Genomic DNA, 19,327 nt, shown 5'->3' with positions numbered 1-19,327 from the left:
GAGCAGTCTTCTACTAGTGCATCTTGAGTTGAAGCTGCGCAGCAGCCTGTGCTCAGTCCAGGGAAGATGCATGGCTGGCCCAGGAGCAGGCTTCTGCTAGTGCATTTGCAGTTGTACCTGTGCAGCAGCCTGTGTTCAGGTCAGGGAAAGTGACATGCTGTCCCGGGAGAAGGCCTTTACTAGTGCATCTGTAGTTGTAGCTGTGCAGAAGCCTGTGCTCAGGCCAGGAAAGATGCCAGGCTGTCCCGGGAGCAGGCTTCTACTAGTGCATCTGCAGTTGTAGCTGCGCAACAGCCTGTGCTCAGGCCAGGGAAGATGCCTGGCTGTCCCGGGAGCAGGATTCTGCTAGTCCATCTGCAGTTGTAGCTGCGCAGCAGCCTGTGCTCAGGCCAGGGAATATGCCTGGCAGTGCCGGGAGCAGGCTTCTGCTAGTGCATCTTCAGTTGCAGCTGCGCAGCAACCTGTGCTCAGGCCAGGGAAGGTGCCTGGCTGTCACGGGAGCAGGCTTCTGCTAGTGCATCTGCAGTTGTAGCTGCGCAGCAGCCTGTGTTCAGGCCAGGGAATATGCCTGGCAGTGCCGGGAGCAGGCTTCTGCTAGTGCATCTTCAGTTGCAGCTGCGCAGCAACCTGTGCTCAGGCCAGGGAAGGTGCCTGGCTGTCACGGGAGCAGGCTTCTGCTAGTGCATCTGCAGTTGTAGCTGCACAGCAGCCTGTGCTCAGGCCAGGGAAGGTGCCAGGATGTCACAGGAGAAGGCTTTTACTAGTGCATCTGCAGTTGTAGCTGCACAGCAGCCTGTGCTCAGGCCAGGGAAGATGCCTGGCTGTCCCAGGAGCAGGCTTCCACTAGTGCATCTGCAGTTGTAGCTGTGCAGCAGCCTCTGCTCAGGCTATGGAAGGTGCCAGGCTGTCCCGGGATCAGGCTTCTACTAGTGCATCTACAGTTGTAGCTGCACTGCAGCTTGTGCTCAGGCCAAAGAAGATGCCTGGCTGTCCCAGGAGCCTGCTTCTGCTAGTGCATCTGCAGTTGTAGCTCAGACACAGCCTGTGCTCAGGTCAGGGAAAGTGCCAGGCTGTCACAGGAGCAGCCTTCTACTAGTGCATCTACAGTTTTAGCTGTGCAGCAGCCTGTGCGCAGGCCAGGGAAGGTGCCAGGCTATCCCGGGAGCAGGCTTCTACTAGTGCATCTGCTGTTGTAGCTGTGCAGAAGCCTGTGCTCAGGCCAGGGAAGATGCCTGGCTGTCCCAGGAGCAGGCTTCTGCTAGTGCATCTGCAGTTGTAGCTGTGCAGCAGCCTGTGCTCAGGCCAGGGAAGATGCCAGGCTGTCACAGGAGCAGGCTTCTACTCGTGAATCTACAGTTGTAGCTGCTCAGCAGCCTGTGCTCAGGCTAGGGAAAGTGCCAGGCCATCCTGGGAGCAGGCGTCTATTAGTGCATCTGCAGTTGTAGCTGCACAGCAGCCTGTGCGCAGGCCAGGGAAGGTGCCAGGCTGTCCCTGGAGCCTGCTTCTGCTAGTGCATCTGCAGTTGTAGCTCAGACACAGCCTGTGCTCAGGTCAGGGAAAGTGCCAGGCTGTCCCAGGAGAAGGCTTTTACTAGTGCATCTGTAGTTGTAGCTGTGCAGCAGCCTGTGCTCAGGCCAGGGAAGATGCCAGGCTGTCCCGGGATCAGGCTTCTATTAGTGCATCTGCAGTTGTAGCTGCGCAACAGCCTGAGCTCAGGCCAGGGAAGATGCCTGGCTGTCCCGGGAGCAGGCTTCTGCTAGTGCATCTGCAGTTGTAGCTGCGCAGCAGCCTGTGCTCAGGCCAGGGAAGATGCCAGGCTGTCCCGGGAGCAGTCTTCTGCTAGTGCATCTGCAGTTGTAGCTGCGCTGCAGGCTGTGCTCAAGACAGGGAAGATGCCTGGCTGTCCCGGGAGCAGGCGTCTGCTAGTGCATCTGCAGTTGGAGCTGCGCAGCAGCCTGTGCTCAGGCCAGGGAAGGTGCCAGGCTGTCCCGGGAGCAGGCTTCTGGTAGTGCATCTGCAGTTGTAGCTGCGCAGCAGACTGTGCTCAGGCTAGTGAAAGTGCCAGGCCATCCTGGGAGCAGGCGTCTACTAGTGCATCTGCAGTTGTAGCTGCACAGCAGCCTGTGCACAGGCCAGGGAAGGTGCCAGGCTGTCCCTGGAGCCTGATTCTGCTAGTGCATCTGCAGTTGTAGCTCAGAAGCAGCCTGTGCTCAGGTCAGGGAAAGTGCCATGCTCTCCCAGGAGAAGGCTTTTACTAGTGCATCTGTAGTTGTAGCTGTGCAGCAGCCTGTGCTCAGGCCAGGGAAGGTGCATGGCTGTCCCAGGAGCAGGCTTCTACTAGTGCATCTGCAGTTGTAGCTGCTCAGCAGCCTGTGCTCAGGCTAGGGAAAGTGCCAGGCCATCCTGGGAGCAGGCTTCTACTAGTGCATCTGCAGTTGTAGCTGCACAGCAGCCTGTGCGCAGGCCAGGGAAGGTGCCAGGCTGTCCCTGGAGCCTGCTTCTGCTAGTGCATCTGTAGTTGTAGCTACGTAGCAGCCTGTGCTCAGGCCAGGGAAGATGCCTTGCCGTCCCAGCAGCAGGCTTCTACTAGTGCATCTTGAGTTGTAGCTGCGCAGCAGCCTGTGCTCAGTCCAGGGAACATGCATCGCTGGCCCAGCAGCAGGCTTCTGCTACTGCATCTGCAGTTGTAGCTGCTCAGCAGCCTGTGCTCAGGCCAGGGAAGGTGCCAGGCTGTTCCGGGAGCATGCTTCTGCTAGTGCATCTGCAGTTGTAGCTGCGCAGCAGACTGTGCTCAGGCCAGGGAAGATGCCTCGCTGTCCCGAGAGCAGGCTTCTACTAGTGCATCTGCAATTTTAGCTGCGCAGCAGCCTGTGCTCAGGCCAGGGAAGATGTCTGGCTGGCCCAGGAGCAGGCTTCTGCTAGTGCATCTGCAGTTGTACCTGTGCAGCAGCCTGTGATCAGGTCAGGGAAAGTGCCAGGCTGTCCCAGGAGAAGGCTTTTACTAGTGCATCTGCAGTTGTAGCTGTGCAGCAGCCTGTGCTCAGGCCAGGGAAGATGCCAGGCTGTCCCGGGAGCAGGCTTCTACTAGTGCATATGCAGTTGTAGCTGCGCAACAGCCTGTGCTCAGACCAGGGAAGATGCCTAGCTGTCCCGAAGCAGGATTCTGCAAGTGCATCTGCAGTTGTAGCTGCGCAGCAGCCTGTGCTCAGGCCCGGGAATATGCCTGGCTGTCCCGGGAGCAGGCTTCTGCTAGTGAATCTGCAGTTGTACCTGTGCAGCAGCCTGTGCTCAGGCCAGGGAAGGTGCCAGGATGTCCCAGGAGAAGGCTTTTACTAGTGCATCTGCAGTTGTAGCTGCACAGCAGCCTGTGCTCAGGCCAGGGAAGATGCCTGGCTGTCCCGGGAGCAGGCTTCTACTAGTGCATCTACAGTTGTAGCTGCACTGCAGCTTGTGCTCAGGCCAGGGAAGATGCCTGGCTGTCCCAGGAGCAGGCTTCCACTAGTGCATCTGCAGTTGTAGCTGCGCAGCAGCCTCTGCTCAGGCTACGGAAGGTGCCAGGCTGTCTCGGGATCAGGCTTCTACTAGTGCAACTGCAGTTGTAGCTGCACAGCAGCCTTTGCTCACGCCAGGGAAGATGTCTGGCTGGCCCAGGAGCAGGCTTCTGCTAGTGCATCTGCAGTTGTACCTGTGCAGCAGCCTGTGCTCAGGCCAGTGAAGATGCCAGGCTGTCCCGGGAGCAGGCTTCTACTAGTGCATCTACAGTTGTAGCTCAGCCGCAGCCTGTGCTCAGGTCAGGGAAAGTGCCAGGCTGTCCCAGGAGAAGGCTTTTACTAGTGCATCTGCAGTTGTAGCTGCACAGCAGCCTGTGCTCCGGCCAGGGAAGATGCCAAGCTGTCACAGGAGCAGGCTTCTACTAGTGCATCTACAGTTGTAGCTGCACTGCAGCCTGTGCTCAGGCCAGGGAAGATGCCAGGCTGTCCCGGCATCAGGATTGTACTAGTGCATCTTCAGTTGTAGCTGCACAGCAGCCTGTGCTCAGGCCAGGGAAGATGCATGGCTGGCCCAGGAGCAGGCTTCTGCTACTGAATCTGCAGTTGTAGCTGCGCAGCAGCCTGTGCTCAGGCCAGGGAAGACGTCTGGCTGGTCCAGGAGCAGGCTTCTGCTACTGCATCTGCAGTTGTATCTGCGCAGCAGCCTGTGCTCAGGCCAGGGAAGGTGCCAGGCTGTTCCCAGAGCATGCGTCTGCTAGTGCATCAGCAATGTAGCTGCGCAGCAGACTGTGCTCAGGCCAGGGAAGATGCCTGGCTGTCCCGGGAGCAGGCTTCTACTATTGCATCTGCAGTTGTAGCTGTGCAGCAGCCTGTGCTCAGGCCAGGGAAGATGTCTGGCTGGAACAGGAGCAGGCTTCTACTAGTGCATCTGCAGTTGTAGATGCACAGCAGCCTGTGCTCAGGCCAGGGAAGGTGTCAGGCTTGCCCGGGAGCAGGCTTCTACTACTGCATCTGCCATTGTAGCTGCGCAGCAGCCTGTGCTCAGGCCAGGGAAGATGTCTGGCAGGCCCAGAAGCAGGCTTCGACTAGTGCATCTTCAGTTGTAGCTGCGCAGCAGACTGTGCTCAGGCCAGGGAAGGTGCCAGGCTGTCCCAGGAGAAGGCTTTTACTAGTGCATCTGCAGTTGTAGCTGCGCAGCAGCCTGTGCTCAGGCCAGGGAAGATGCCAGGCTGTCACAGGAGCAGGCTTCTACTAGTGCATCTACAGCTGTAGCTGCGCAGCAGACTGTGCGCAGGCCAGGGAAGGTGCCAGGCTATCCCGGGAGCAGGCTTCTGCTAGTGCATCTGCTGTTGTAGCTGCGCATCAGCCTGTGCTCAGGCCAGGGAAGATGCCAGGCTGTCCCGGGAGCAGGTTTCTCCTAGTGCATCTGCAGATGTAGCTGCGCCGCAGCCTGTGCTCAGGCCAGGGAAGGTGCCAGGCTGGCCCGGGAGCAGGCTTCTACTAGTGCATCTTCAGTTGTAGCTGCACTGCAGCCTGTGATCAGGTCAGGGTAGATGCCTGGCTGTCCCAGGAGCAGGCTTCTACTAGTGCATCTTCAGTTTTAGCTGCGCAGCAGCCTGTGCTTAGGCCAGGGAAGATGCATGGCTGGCCCAGGAGAAGGCTTCTGCTACTGCATCTGCAGTTGTAGCTGCGCAGCAGCCTGTGCTCAGGCCAGGGAAGATGCATGGCTGGCCCAGGAGCAGGCTTCTGCTACTGCATCTGCAGTTGTAGCTGCGCAGCAGCCTGTGCTCAGGCCAGGGAAGGTGCCAGGCTGTCCCGGGTGCAGGCTTCTGCTAGTGCATCTGCAGTTGTACTTGTGCAGCAGCCTGGGATCAGGCCAGGGTAGGTGCCAGGCTGTCCTAGGAGCAGGCTTCTGCTAGTGCATCTGCAGTTGTACCTGCGAAGCAGCCTGTGCTCAGGCCAGGGAAGATGCCTGGCTGTCCCAGGAGCAGGCTTCTACTAGTGCATCTGCAGTTTTACTTGTGCAGCAGCCTGTGCTCAGGCCAGGGAAGGTGCCAGGCTGTCCCAGGAGAAGGCGTTTACTAGTGCATCTGCAGTTGTAGCTGCGCAGCAGCCTGTGCTCAGGCCAGGGAAGATGCCAGGCTGTCCCAGGAGCAGGCTTCTGCTAGTGCATGTGCAGGTATACCTGTGCAGCAGCATGTGCTCAGGCCAGGGAAGGTGCCAGGATGTCCCAGGAAAAGGCTTTTACTAGTGCATCTGCAGTTGTAGCTGCGCAGCAGACTGTGCACAGGCCAGGGAAGGTGCCAGGCTATCCCGGGAGCAGGCTTCTGCTAGTGCATCTGCAGTTGTAGCTGCGCAGCAGCCTGTGCTTGGGCCAGAGAAGATGCCTGGCTGTCCGGGGAGCAGGCTTCTGCTAGTGCATGTGCAGGTATACCTGTGCAGCAGCCTGTGCTCAGGCCAGGGAAGATGCCAGGCTGTCACAGGAGCAGGCTTCTACTAGTGCATCTACAGTTGTAGCTGCACTGCAGCCTGTGCTCAGGCCAAGGAAGATGCCTGGCTGTCCCAGGAGCAGGCTTCCACTAGTGCATCTGTAGTTGTAGCTGCGCAGCAGCCTCTGCTCAGGCTATGGAAGGTGCCAGGCTGTCCCGGGATCAGGCTTCTACTAGTGCATCGTCAGTTGTAGCTGTGCAGCAGCCTGTGCTCAAGCCAGGGAAGATGCATGGCTGGCCCAGGAGCAGGCTTCTGCTACTGCATCTTCAGTTGTAGCTGCGCAGCAGCCTGTGCTCAGGCCAGGGAAGACGTCTGGCTGGCCCAGGAGCCGGCTTCTGCTACTGCATCTGCAGTTGTACCTTCGCAGCAGCCTGTGCTCAGGCCAGGGAAGGTGCCAGGCTGTTCTGGGAGCAGGCTTCTGCTAGTGCATCTGCAGTTGTACCTGCGAAGCAGCCTGTACTCAGGCCAGGGAAGATGCCTGGCTGTCCCAGGAGCAGGCTTCTGCTAGTGCATCTGCAGTTGTACCTGCGAAGCAGCCTGTGCTCAGGCCAGGTAAGGTGCCAGGCTGTCCCAGGAGAAGGCTTTTACTAATGCATCTGCAGTTGTAGCTGCGCACCAGCCTGTGCTCAGGCCAGGGGAGGTGCCAGGCTTGCCCTGGAGCAGGATTCTACTAGTGCATCTGCAGTTGTAGCTGCGCAGCAGCCTGTGCTCAGGCCAGGGAAGACGTCTGGCTGGCCCAGGAGCCGGCTTCTGCTACTGCATCTGCAGTTGTACCTTCGCAGCAGCCTGTGCTCAGGCCAGGGAAGGTGCCAGGCTGTTCTGGGAGCCGGCTTCTGCTAGTGCATCTGCAGTTGTACCTGCGAAGCAGCCTGTACTCAGGCCAGGGAAGATGCCTGGCTGTCCCAGGAGCAGGCTTCTGCTAGTGCATCTGCAGTTGTACCTGCGAAGCAGCCTGTGCTCAGGCCAGGTAAGGTGCCAGGCTGTCCCAGGAGAAGGCTTTTACTAATGCATCTGCAGTTGTAGCTGCGCACCAGCCTGTGCTCAGGCCAGGGGAGGTGCCAGGCTTGCCCTGGAGCAGGATTCTACTAGTGCATCTGCAGTTGTAGCTGCGCAGCAGCCTGTGCTCAGGCCAGGGAAGATGTCTGGCTTATCCAGGAGCAGGCTTTTACTAGTGCATCTGCAGTTGTAGCTGCTCAGCAGCCTGTGCTCAGGCCAGGGAAGGTGCCAGGCTGGCCCGGGAGCAGGCTTCTGCTAGTGCATCTGCAGTTGTACCTGCGAAACAGCCTGTGCTCAGGTCAGGGAAGATGCCTGGCTGTCCCAGGAGCATGCTTCTACTAGTGCATCTGCAGTTGTACCTGTGCAGCAGCCTGTGCTCAGGCCAGAGAAGGTGCCAGGCTGTCCCAGGAGAAGGCTTTTACTAGTGCATCTGCAGTTGTAGCTGCTCAGCAGCCTGTGCTCAGTCCAGGGAAGGTGCCAGGCTGGCCCGGGAGCAGGCTTCTGCTAGTGCATCTGCAGTTGTAGCTGCGCAGCAGCCTGTGCTCAGGCCAGGGAAGGTGCCAGGCTGTCCCGGGAGCTGGCTTCTGCTAGTGCATCTGCAGTTGTAGCTGAGCAGCAGCCTGTGCTCAGGCCAGGGAAGACGTCTGGCTGGCCCAGGAGCCGGCTTCTGCTACTGCATCTGCAGTTGTACCTTCGCAGCAGCCTGTGCTCAGGCCAGGGAAGGTGCCAGGCTGTTCCGGGAGCAGGCTTCTGCTAGTGCATCTGCAGTTGTACCTGCGAAGCAGCCTGTGCTCAGGCCAGGGAAGATGCCTGGCTGTCCCAGGAGCAGGCTTCTGCTAGTGCATCTGCAGTTGTACCTGCGAAGCAGCCTGTGCTCAGGCCAGGTAAGGTGCCAGGCTGTCCCAGGAGAAGGCTTTTACTAATGCATCTGCAGTTGTAGCTGCGCACCAGCCTGTGCTCAGGCCAGGGGAGGTGCCAGGCTTGCCCGGGAGCAGGATTCTACTAGTGCATCTGCAGTTGTAGCTGCGCAGCAGCCTGTGCTCAGGCCAGGGAAGATGTCTGGATTGTCCAGGAGCAGGCTTCTACTAGTGCATCTTCAGTTGTAGCTGCGCAGCAGACTGTGCTCAGGCAAGGGAAAGTGCCAGGCTGTCCCAGGAGAAGGCTTTTACTAGTGCATCTGCAATTGTAGCTGCTCAGCAGCCTGTGCTCAGGCCAGGGAAGGTGCCAGGCTGGCCCGGGAGCAGGCTTCTGCTAGTGCATCTGCAGTTGTACCTGCGAAGCAGTCTGTGCTCAGGCCAGGGAAGATGCCTGGCTGTCCCAGGAGCAGGCTTCTACTAGTGCATCTGCAGTTGTACCTGTGCAGCAGCCTGTGCTCAGGCCAGGGAAGGTGCCAGGCTGTCCCGGGAGCAGGCTTCTGCTAGTGCATCTGCAGTTGTAGCTGCGCAGCAGCCTGTGCTCAGGCCAGGGAAGATGCCAGTCTGTCCCGGGAGCAGGCTTCTGCTAGTTTATGTGCAGGTATACCTGTGCAGCAGCCTGTGCTCAGGCCAGGTTAGGTGCTAGGCTGTCCCAGGAGAAGGCTTTTACTAGTGCATCTGCAGTTGTAGCTACGCAGCAGCCTGTGCTCAGGCCAGGGAAGATGCCAGTCTGTCCCGGGAGCAGGCTTCTGCTAGTTTATGTGCAGGTATACCTGTGCAGCAGCATGTGCTCAGGCCAGGGAAGGTGCCAGGCTGTCCCAGGAGAAGGCTTTTACTAGTGCATCTGCAGTTGTAGCTGCGCAGCAGCCTGTGCTCAGGCCAGGGAAGATGCCAGTCTGTCCCGGGAGCAGGCTTCTGCTAGTTTATGTGCAGGTATACCTGTGCAGCAGCCTGTGCTCAGGCCAGGGAAGGTGCCAGGCTGTCCCGGGAGCTGGCTTCTGCTAGTGCATCTGCAGTTGTAGCTGGGCAGCAGCCTGTGCTCAGGCCAGGGAAGACGTCTGGCTGGCCCAGGAGCCGGCTTCTGCTACTGCATCTGCAGTTGTACCTTCGCAGCAGCCTGTGCTCAGGCCAGGGAAGGTGCCAGGCTGTTCCGGGAGCAGGCTTCTGCTAGTGCATCTGCAGTTGTACCTGCGAAGCAGCCTGTGCTCAGGCCAGGGAAGATGCCTGGCTGTCCCAGGAGCAGGTTTCTGCTAGTGCATCTGCAGTTGTACCTGCGAAGCAGCCTGTGCTCAGGCCAGGTAAGGTGCCAGGCTGTCCCAGGAGAAGGCTTTTACTAATGCATCTGCAGTTGTAGCTGCGCACCAGCCTGTGCTCAGGCCAGGGGAGGTGCCAGGCTTGCCCGGGAGCAGGATTCTACTAGTGCATCTGCAGTTGTAGCTGCGCAGCAGCCTGTGCTCAGGCCAGGGAAGATGTCTGGCTTGTCCAGGAGCAGGCTTCTACTAGTGCATCTTCAGTTGTAGCTGCGCAGCAGACTGTGCTCAGGCAAGGGAAAGTGCCAGGCTGTCCCAGGAGAAGGCTTTTACTAGTGCATCTGCAATTGTAGCTGCTCAGCAGCCTGTGCTCAGGCCAGGGAAGGTGCCAGGCTGGCCCGGGAGCAGGCTTCTGCTAGTGCATCTGCAGTTGTACCTGCGAAGCAGTCTGTGCTCAGGCCAGGGAAGATGCCAGTCTGTCCCGGGAGCAGGCTTCTGCTAGTTTATGTGCAGGTATACCTGTGCAGCAGCCTGTGCTCAGGCCAGGTTAGGTGCCAGGCTGTCCCAGGAGCAGGCTTCTACTAGTGCATCTGCAGTTGTACCTGTGCAGCAGCCTGTGCTCAGGCCAGGGAAGGTGCCAGGCTGTCCCGGGAGCAGGCTTCTGCTAGTGCATCTGCAGTTGTAGCTGCGCAGCAGCCTGTGCTCAGGCCAGGGAAGATGCCAGTCTGTCCCGGGAGCAGGCTTCTGCTAGTTTATGTGCAGGTATACCTGTGCAGCAGCATGTGCTCAGGCCAGGGAAGGTGCCAGGCTGTCCCAGGAGAAGGCTTTTACTAGTGCATCTGCAGTTGTAGCTGCTCAGTAGCCTGTGCTCAGGCCAGGGAAGGTGCCAGGCTGGCCCGGGAGCAGGCTTCTGCTAGTGCATCTGCAGTTGTACCTGCGAAGCAGCCTGTGCTCAGGCCAGGGAAGATGCCAGGCTGTCCCGGGAGCAGGCTTCTACTAGTGCATCTGCAGTTGTAGCTGCGCAACAGCCTGTGCTCAGGCCAGGGAAGATGCCTGGCTGTCCCGGGAGCAGGCTTCTACTAGTGCATCCTCAGTTGTAGCTGCGCAGCAGACTGTGCTCAGGCCAGGGAAGATGCCTGGCTGTCCCGGGAGCAGGCTTCTACTAATGCATCTTCAGTTGTAGCTGCTCAGTAGCCTGTGCTCAGGCCAGGGAAGGTGCCAGGCTGGCCCGGGAGCAGGCTTCTGCTAGTGCATCTGCAGTTGTACCTGCGAAGCAGCCTGTGCTCAGGCCAGGGAAGATGCCTGGCTGTCCCAGGAGAAGGCTTCTACTAGTGCATCTGCAGTTGTACCTGTGCAGCAGCCTGTGCTCAGGCCAGGGAAGGTGCCAGGCTGTCCCAGGAGAAGGCTTTTACTAGCGCATCTGCAGTTGTAGCTGCTCAGCAGCCTGTGCTCAGGCCAGGGACGGTGCCAGGCTGGCCCGGGAGCAGGCTTCTCCTAGTGCATCTGCAGTTGTAGCTGCGCAGCAGCCTGTGCTCAGGCCACGGAAGGTGCCAGGCTGTCCCGGGATCTGGCTTCTGCTAGTGCATCTGCAGTTGTAGCTGAGCAGCAACTCGTGCTCAGGCCATTGAAGGTGCAAGGCTGACCCGGGAGCAGGCTTCTACTAGTGCATCTTCAGTTGTAGCTGCACTGCAGCCTGTGCTCAGGTCAGGATAGATGCCTGGCTGTCCCAAGAGCAGGCTTCTACTAGTGCATCTTCAGTTTCAGCTGCGCAGCAGCCTGTGCTAAGGCCAGGGAAGATGCATGGCTGGCACAGGAGCAGGCTTCTGCTAGTGCATCTGCAGTTGTAGCTGCGCAGCAGCCTGTGCTCAGGCCAGGGAAGATGCCTGGCTGTCCAGGAGCAGGCTTCTACTAGTGCATCTGCAGTTTTACCTGTGCAGCAGCCTGTGCTCAGGCCAGGGAAGGTGCCAGGCTGTCCCGGGAGCAGGCTTCTGCTAGTGCATCTGCAGTTGTAGCTGCGCAGCAGCCTGTGCTCAGGCCAGGGAAGATGCCTGGCTGTCCAGGAGCAGGCTTCTACTAGTGCATCTGCAGTTGTACCTGTGCAGCAGCCTGTGCTCAGGCCAGGGAAGGTGCCAGGCTGTCCCAGGAGAAGGCTTTTACTAGTGCATCTGCAGTTGTAGCTGCGCAGCAGCCTGTGCTCAGGCCAGGGAAGATGCCAGTCTTTCCCGGGAGCAGGCTTCTGCTAGTTTATGTGCAGGTATACCTGTGCAGCAGCATGTGCTCAGGCCAGGGAAGGTGCCAGGCTGTCCCAGGAGAAGGCTTTTACTAGTGCATCTGCAGTTGTAGCTGCGCAGCAGCCTGTGCTCAGGCCAGGGAAGATGCCAGGCTGTCCCGGGAGCAGGCCTCTGCTAGTACATCTGCATTTGTAGCTGAGCAGCAGCCTATGCTTAGGCCAGGGAAGATGCCTGGCTGTCCCGGGAGCAGGCTTCTGCTAGTGCATCTGCAGTTGTTGCTGCGCAGCAGCCTGTGCTCAGGCCAGGGAAGCTGCCAGGCTTTCCCGGGAGCAGGCATCTGCTAGTGCATCTGCAGTTGTAGCTGTGCAGCATCCTGTGCTCAGGCCAGGGAAGATGCCAGGCTGTCCCGGGAGCAGGCTTCTGCTAGTGCATCTGCAGGTGTACCTGTGCAGCAGCCTATGCTCAGGCCAGGGAACATGCCTGGCTGTCCCAGGAGAAGGCTTCTACTAGTGCATCTGCAGTTGTAGCTGCGCAGCAGCCTGTGCTCAGGCCAGGGAAGATGCATGGCTGGCCCAGGAGCAGGCTTCTGCTACTGCATCTGCAGTTGTAGCTGCACAGTAGCCTGTGCGCAGGCCAGGGAAGGTACCAGGCTGTCCCGGGAGCAGGCTTCTACTAGTGCATCTGCAGTTGTAGCTGCGCAGCAGCCTGTGCTCAGGCCAGGGAAGATGCATGGCTGGCCCAGGAGCAGGCTTCTGCTACTGCATCTGTAGTTGTAGCTGCACAGCAGCCTGTGCTCAGGCCAGGGAAGGTGCCAGGCTTTCCAGGGAGCAGGCTTCTACTAGTGCATCTCCAGTTGTATCTGCACAGCAGCCTGTGCGCAGGCCAGGGAAGGTAGCAGGCTGTCCCTGGAGCCTGCTTCTGCAACTGTATCTGCAGTTGTACCTGCGCAGCAGCCTGTGCTCAGGCCAGGGAAGATGCCAGGCTGTCCCGGGAGCAGGCCTCTGCTAGTGCATCGGCAGTTGTAGCTGATCAGGCCAGGGAAGATGCCAAGCTGTCCCTGGAGCCTGCTTCTGCTACTGCATCTGCAGTTGTACCTGCGCAGCAGACTGTGCTCAGGCCAGGGAAGATGCCAGGCTGTCCCGGGAGCAGGCTTCTGCTAGTGCATCTGCAGTTGTAGCTGCTCAGGCCAGGGAAGATGCCAGGCTGACCCGGGAGCAGGCTTCTGCTAATGCATCGACAATTGTAGCTGCGGAGCAGCCTGTGCTCAGGCCAGGGAAGGTGCCAGGCTGTCCCGGGAGCAGGATTCTACTAGTGAATCTGCAGTTGTAGCTGCACAGCAGCCTGTGCTCAGGCCAGGGAAGGTGCCATGCTGTCCTGGGAGCATGCTTCTACTAGTCCATCTGCAGTTGTAGCTGCACAGAAGCCTGTGCTCAGGCCAGGGAAGATGCATGGCTGTCCCAGGTGCAGGCTTCTGCTACTGCATCTGCAGTTGTAGCTGCGCAGCAGCCTGTACTCAGGCCAGGGAAGATGCCTGGCTGTCCCAGGAGCATGCTTCTACTAGTGCATCTGCAGTTGTACCTGTGCAGCAGCCTGTGCTCAGGCCAGAGAAGGTGCCAGGCTGTCCCAGGAGAAGGCTTTTACTAGTGCATCTGCAGTTGTAGCTGCTCAGCAGCCTGTGCTCAGTCCAGGGAAGGTGCCAGGCTGGCCCGGGAGCAGGCTTCTGCTAGTGCATCTGCAGTTGTAGCTGCGCAGCAGCCTGTGCTCAGGCCAGGGAAGGTGCCAGGCTGTCCCGGGAGCTGGCTTCTGCTAGTGCATCTGCAGTTGTAGCTGAGCAGCAGCCTGTGCTCAGGCCAGGGAAGACGTCTGGCTGGCCCAGGAGCCGGCTTCTGCTACTGCATCTGCAGTTGTACCTTCGCAGCAGCCTGTGCTCAGGCCAGGGAAGGTGCCAGGCTGTTCCGGGAGCAGGCTTCTGCTAGTGCATCTGCAGTTGTACCTGCGAAGCAGCCTGTGCTCAGGCCAGGGAAGATGCCTGGCTGTCCCAGGAGCAGGCTTCTGCTAGTGCATCTGCAGTTGTACCTGCGAAGCAGCCTGTGCTCAGGCCAGGTAAGGTGCCAGGCTGTCCCAGGAGAAGGCTTTTACTAATGCATCTGCAGTTGTAGCTGCGCACCAGCCTGTGCTCAGGCCAGGGGAGGTGCCAGGCTTGCCCGGGAGCAGGATTCTACTAGTGCATCTGCAGTTGTAGCTGCGCAGCAGCCTGTGCTCAGGCCAGGGAAGATGTCTGGATTGTCCAGGAGCAGGCTTCTACTAGTGCATCTTCAGTTGTAGCTGCGCAGCAGACTGTGCTCAGGCAAGGGAAAGTGCCAGGCTGTCCCAGGAGAAGGCTTTTACTAGTGCATCTGCAATTGTAGCTGCTCAGCAGCCTGTGCTCAGGCCAGGGAAGGTGCCAGGCTGGCCCGGGAGCAGGCTTCTGCTAGTGCATCTGCAGTTGTACCTGCGAAGCAGTCTGTGCTCAGGCCAGGGAAGATGCCTGGCTGTCCCAGGAGCAGGCTTCTACTAGTGCATCTGCAGTTGTACCTGTGCAGCAGCCTGTGCTCAGGCCAGGGAAGGTGCCAGGCTGTCCCGGGAGCAGGCTTCTGCTAGTGCATCTGCAGTTGTAGCTGCGCAGCAGCCTGTGCTCAGGCCAGGGAAGATGCCAGTCTGTCCCGGGAGCAGGCTTCTGCTAGTTTATGTGCAGGTATACCTGTGCAGCAGCCTGTGCTCAGGCCAGGTTAGGTGCTAGGCTGTCCCAGGAGAAGGCTTTTACTAGTGCATCTGCAGTTGTAGCTACGCAGCAGCCTGTGCTCAGGCCAGGGAAGATGCCAGTCTGTCCCGGGAGCAGGCTTCTGCTAGTTTATGTGCAGGTATACCTGTGCAGCAGCATGTGCTCAGGCCAGGGAAGGTGCCAGGCTGTCCCAGGAGAAGGCTTTTACTAGTGCATCTGCAGTTGTAGCTGCGCAGCAGCCTGTGCTCAGGCCAGGGAAGATGCCAGTCTGTCCCGGGAGCAGGCTTCTGCTAGTTTATGTGCAGGTATACCTGTGCAGCAGCCTGTGCTCAGGCCAGGGAAGGTGCCAGGCTGTCCCGGGAGCTGGCTTCTGCTAGTGCATCTGCAGTTGTAGCTGGGCAGCAGCCTGTGCTCAGGCCAGGGAAGACGTCTGGCTGGCCCAGGAGCCGGCTTCTGCTACTGCATCTGCAGTTGTACCTTCGCAGCAGCCTGTGCTCAGGCCAGGGAAGGTGCCAGGCTGTTCCGGGAGCAGGCTTCTGCTAGTGCATCTGCAGTTGTACCTGCGAAGCAGCCTGTGCTCAGGCCAGGGAAGATGCCTGGCTGTCCCAGGAGCAGGTTTCTGCTAGTGCATCTGCAGTTGTACCTGCGAAGCAGCCTGTGCTCAGGCCAGGTAAGGTGCCAGGCTGTCCCAGGAGAAGGCTTTTACTAATGCATCTGCAGTTGTAGCTGCGCACCAGCCTGTGCTCAGGCCAGGGGAGGTGCCAGGCTTGCCCGGGAGCAGGATTCTACTAGTGCATCTGCAGTTGTAGCTGCGCAGCAGCCTGTGCTCAGGCCAGGGAAGATGTCTGGCTTGTCCAGGAGCAGGCTTCTACTAGTGCATCTTCAGTTGTAGCTGCGCAGCAGACTGTGCTCAGGCAAGGGAAAGTGCCAGGCTGTCCCAGGAGAAGGCTTTTACTAGTGCATCTGCAATTGTAGCTGCTCAGCAGCCTGTGCTCAGGCCAGGGAAGGTGCCAGGCTGGCCCGGGAGCAGGCTTCTGCTAGTGCATCTGCAGTTGTACCTGCGAAGCAGTCTGTGCTCAGGCCAGGGAAGATGCCAGTCTGTCCCGGGAGCAGGCTTCTGCTAGTTTATGTGCAGGTATACCTGTGCAGCAGCCTGTGCTCAGGCCAGGTTAGGTGCCAGGCTGTCCCAGGAGCAGGCTTCTACTAGTGCATCTGCAGTTGTACCTGTGCAGCAGCCTGTGCTCAGGCCAGGGAAGGTGCCAGGCTGTCCCGGGAGCAGGCTTCTGCTAGTGCATCTGCAGTTGTAGCTGCGCAGCAGCCTGTGCTCAGGCCAGGGAAGATGCCAGGCTGTCCCGGGAGCAGGCTTCTGCTAGTTTATGTGCAGGTATACCTGTGCAGCAGCATGTGCTCAGGCCAGGGAAGGTGCCAGGCTGTCCCAGGAGAAGGCTTTTACTAGTGCATCTGCAGTTGTAGCTGCTCAGTAGCCTGTGCTCAGGCCAGGGAAGGTGCCAGGCTGGCCCGGGAGCAGGCTTCTGCTAGTGCATCTGCAGTTGTACCTGCGAAGCAGCCTGTGCTCAGGCCAGGGAAGATGCCAGGCTGTCCCGGGAGCAGGCTTCTACTAGTGCATCTGCAGTTGTAGCTGCGCAACAGCCTGTGCTCAGGCCAGGGAAGATGCCTGGCTGTCCCGGGAGCAGGCTTCTACTAGTGCATCCTCAGTTGTAGCTGCGCAGCAGACTGTGCTCAGGCCAGGGAAGATGCCTGGCTGTCCCGGGAGCAGGCTTCTACTAATGCATCTTCAGTTGTAGCTGCTCAGTAGCCTGTGCTCAGGCCAGGGAAGGTGCCAGGCTGGCCCGGGAGCAGGCTTCTGCTAGTGCATCTGCAGTTGTACCTGCGAAGCAGCCTGTGCTCAGGCCAGGGAAGATGCCTGGCTGTCCCAGGAGAAGGCTTCTACTAGTGCATCTGCAGTTGTACCTGTGCAGCAGCCTGTGCTCAGGCCAGGGAAGGTGCCAGGCTGTCCCAGGAGAAGGCTTTTACTAGCGCATCTGCAGTTGTAGCTGCTCAGCAGCCTGTGCTCAGGCCAGGGACGGTGCCAGGCTGGCCCGGGAGCAGGCTTCTCCTAGTGCATCTGCAGTTGTAGCTGCGCAGCAGCCTGTGCTCAGGCCACGGAAGGTGCCAGGCTGTCCCGGGATCTGGCTTCTGCTAGTGCATCTGCAGTTGTAGCTGAGCAGCAACTCGTGCTCAGGCCATTGAAGGTGCAAGGCTGACCCGGGAGCAGGCTTCTACTAGTGCATCTTCAGTTGTAGCTGCACTGCAGCCTGTGCTCAGGTCAGGATAGATGCCTGGCTGTCCCAAGAGCAGGCTTCTACTAGTGCATCTTCAGTTTCAGCTGCGCAGCAGCCTGTGCTAAGGCCAGGGAAGATGCATGGCTGGCACAGGAGCAGGCTTCTGCTAGTGCATCTGCAGTTGTAGCTGCGCAGCAGCCTGTGCTCAGGCCAGGGAAGATGCCTGGCTGTCCAGGAGCAGGCTTCTACTAGTGCATCTGCAGTTTTACCTGTGCAGCAGCCTGTGCTCAGGCCAGGGAAGGTGCCAGGCTGTCCCGGGAGCAGGCTTCTGCTAGTGCATCTGCAGTTGTAGCTGCGCAGCAGCCTGTGCTCAGGCCAGGGAAGATGCCTGGCTGTCCAGGAGCAGGCTTCTACTAGTGCATCTGCAGTTGTACCTGTGCAGCAGCCTGTGCTCAGGCCAGGGAAGGTGCCAGGCTGTCCCAGGAGAAGGCTTTTACTAGTGCATCTGCAGTTGTAGCTGCGCAGCAGCCTGTGCTCAGGCCAGGGAAGATGCCAGTCTTTCCCGGGAGCAGGCTTCTGCTAGTTTATGTGCAGGTATACCTGTGCAGCAGCATGTGCTCAGGCCAGGGAAGGTGCCAGGCTGTCCCAGGAGAAGGCTTTTACTAGTGCATCTGCAGTTGTAGCTGCGCAGCAGCCTGTGCTCAGGCCAGGGAAGATGCCAGGCTGTCCCGGGAGCAGGCCTCTGCTAGTACATCTGCATTTGTAGCTGAGCAGCAGCCTATGCTTAGGCCAGGGAAGATGCCTGGCTGTCCCGGGAGCAGGCTTCTGCTAGTGCATCTGCAGTTGTTGCTGCGCAGCAGCCTGTGCTCAGGCCAGGGAAGCTGCCAGGCTTTCCCGGGAGCAGGCATCTGCTAGTGCATCTGCAGTTGTAGCTGTGCAGCATCCTGTGCTCAGGCCAGGGAAGATGCCAGGCTGTCCCGGGAGCAGGCTTCTGCTAGTGCATCTGCAGGTGTACCTGTGCAGCAGCCTATGCTCAGGCCAGGGAACATGCCTGGCTGTCCCAGGAGAAGGCTTCTACTAGTGCATCTGCAGTTGTAGCTGCGCAGCAGCCTGTGCTCAGGCCAGGGAAGATGCATGGCTGGCCCAGGAGCAGGCTTCTGCTACTGCATCTGCAGTTGTAGCTGCACAGTAGCCTGTGCGCAGGCCAGGGAAGGTACCAGGCTGTCCCGGGAGCAGGCTTCTACTAGTGCATCTGCAGTTGTAGCTGCGCAGCAGCCTGTGCTCAGGCCAGGGAAGATGCATGGCTGGCCCAGGAGCAGGCTTCTGCTACTGCATCTGTAGTTGTAGCTGCACAGCAGCCTGTGCTCAGGCCAGGGAAGGTGCCAGGCTTTCCAGGGAGCAGGCTTCTACTAGTGCATCTCCAGTTGTATCTGCACAGCAGCCTGTGCGCAGGCCAGGGAAGGTAGCAGGCTGTCCCTGGAGCCTGCTTCTGCAACTGTATCTGCAGTTGTACCTGCGCAGCAGCCTGTGCTCAGGCCAGGGAAGATGCCAGGCTGTCCCGGGAGCAGGCCTCTGCTAGTGCATCGGCAGTTGTAGCTGATCAGGCCAGGGAAGATGCCAAGCTGTCCCTGGAGCCTGCTTCTGCTACTGCATCTGCAGTTGTACCTGCGCAGCAGACTGTGCTCAGGCCAGGGAAGATGCCAGGCTGTCCCGGGAGCAGGCTTCTGCTAGTGCATCTGCAGTTGTAGCTGCTCAGGCCAGGGAAGATGCCAGGCTGACCCGGGAGCAGGCTTCTGCTAATGCATCGACAATTGTAGCTGCGGAGCAGCCTGTGCTCAGGCCAGGGAAGGTGCCAGGCTGTCCCGGGAGCAGGATTCTACTAGTGAATCTGCAGTTGTAGCTGCACAGCAGCCTGTGCTCAGGCCAGGGAAGGTGCCATGCTGTCCTGGGAGCATGCTTCTACTAGTCCATCTGCAGTTGTAGCTGCACAGAAGCCTGTGCTCAGGCCAGGGAAGATGCATGGCTGTCCCAGGTGCAGGCTTCTGCTACTGCATCTGCAGTTGTAGCTGCGCAGCAGCCTGTACTCAGGCCAGGGAAGATGCATGGCTGTCCCGGGAGCAGGCTTCTACTAGTGCATCTGCAGTTGTAGCTGCGCAGCAGCCTGTGCTCAGGCCAGGGAAGATGTCTGCTGGCCCAGGAGCAGGCTTCTGCTACTGCCTCTGCAGTTGTAGCTGCACAGCAGCCTGTGAGCAGGCCAGGGAAGGTACCAGGCTGTCCCTGGAGCCTGCTTCTGCTACTGTATCTGCAGTTGTACCTGCGCAGCAGCCTGTGCTCAGGCCAGGGAAGATGCCAGGCTGTCCCGGGAGCAGGCTTCTGCTAGTGCATCGGCAGTTGTCGATGATCAGGCCAGGGAAGATGCCAGGCTGTCCCTGGAGCCTGCTTCTGCTATTGCATCTGCAGTTGTACCTGCGCAGCAGCCTGTGCTCAGGCCAGGGAAGATGCCAGGCTGTCCCGGGAGCAGGCTTCTACTAGTGCATATACAGTTGTAGCTCAGCCGCAGCCTGTGCTCAGGTCAGGGAAAGTGCCAGGCTGTCCCAGGAGAAGGCTTTTACTAGTGCATCTGCAGTTGTAGCTGCACAGCAGCCTGTGCTCAGGCCAGGGAAGATGCCAAGCTGTCACAGGAGCAGGCTTCTACTAGTGCATCTACAGTTGTAGTTGCACTGCAGCCTGTGCTCAGGCCAGGGAAGATGCCAGGCTGTCCCGGCATCAGGCTTGTACTAGTGCATCTTCAGTTGTAGCTGCACAGCAGCCTGTGCTCAGGCCAGGGAAGATGTCTGGCTGGCACAGGAGCAGGCTTCTACTAGTGCATCTGCAGTTGGAGCTGCGCAGCAGCCTGTGTTCAGGTCAGGGAA

The sequence above is a fragment of the Ambystoma mexicanum genome, chromosome 3p, assembly GCF_040938575.1.
Source record: "Ambystoma mexicanum isolate Mex_15411 chromosome 3p, UKY_AmexF1_1, whole genome shotgun sequence".
NCBI classification, from domain to species: Eukaryota; Metazoa; Chordata; class Amphibia; order Caudata; family Ambystomatidae; genus Ambystoma; species Ambystoma mexicanum.
This window is presented reverse-complemented; position numbering follows the sequence as displayed.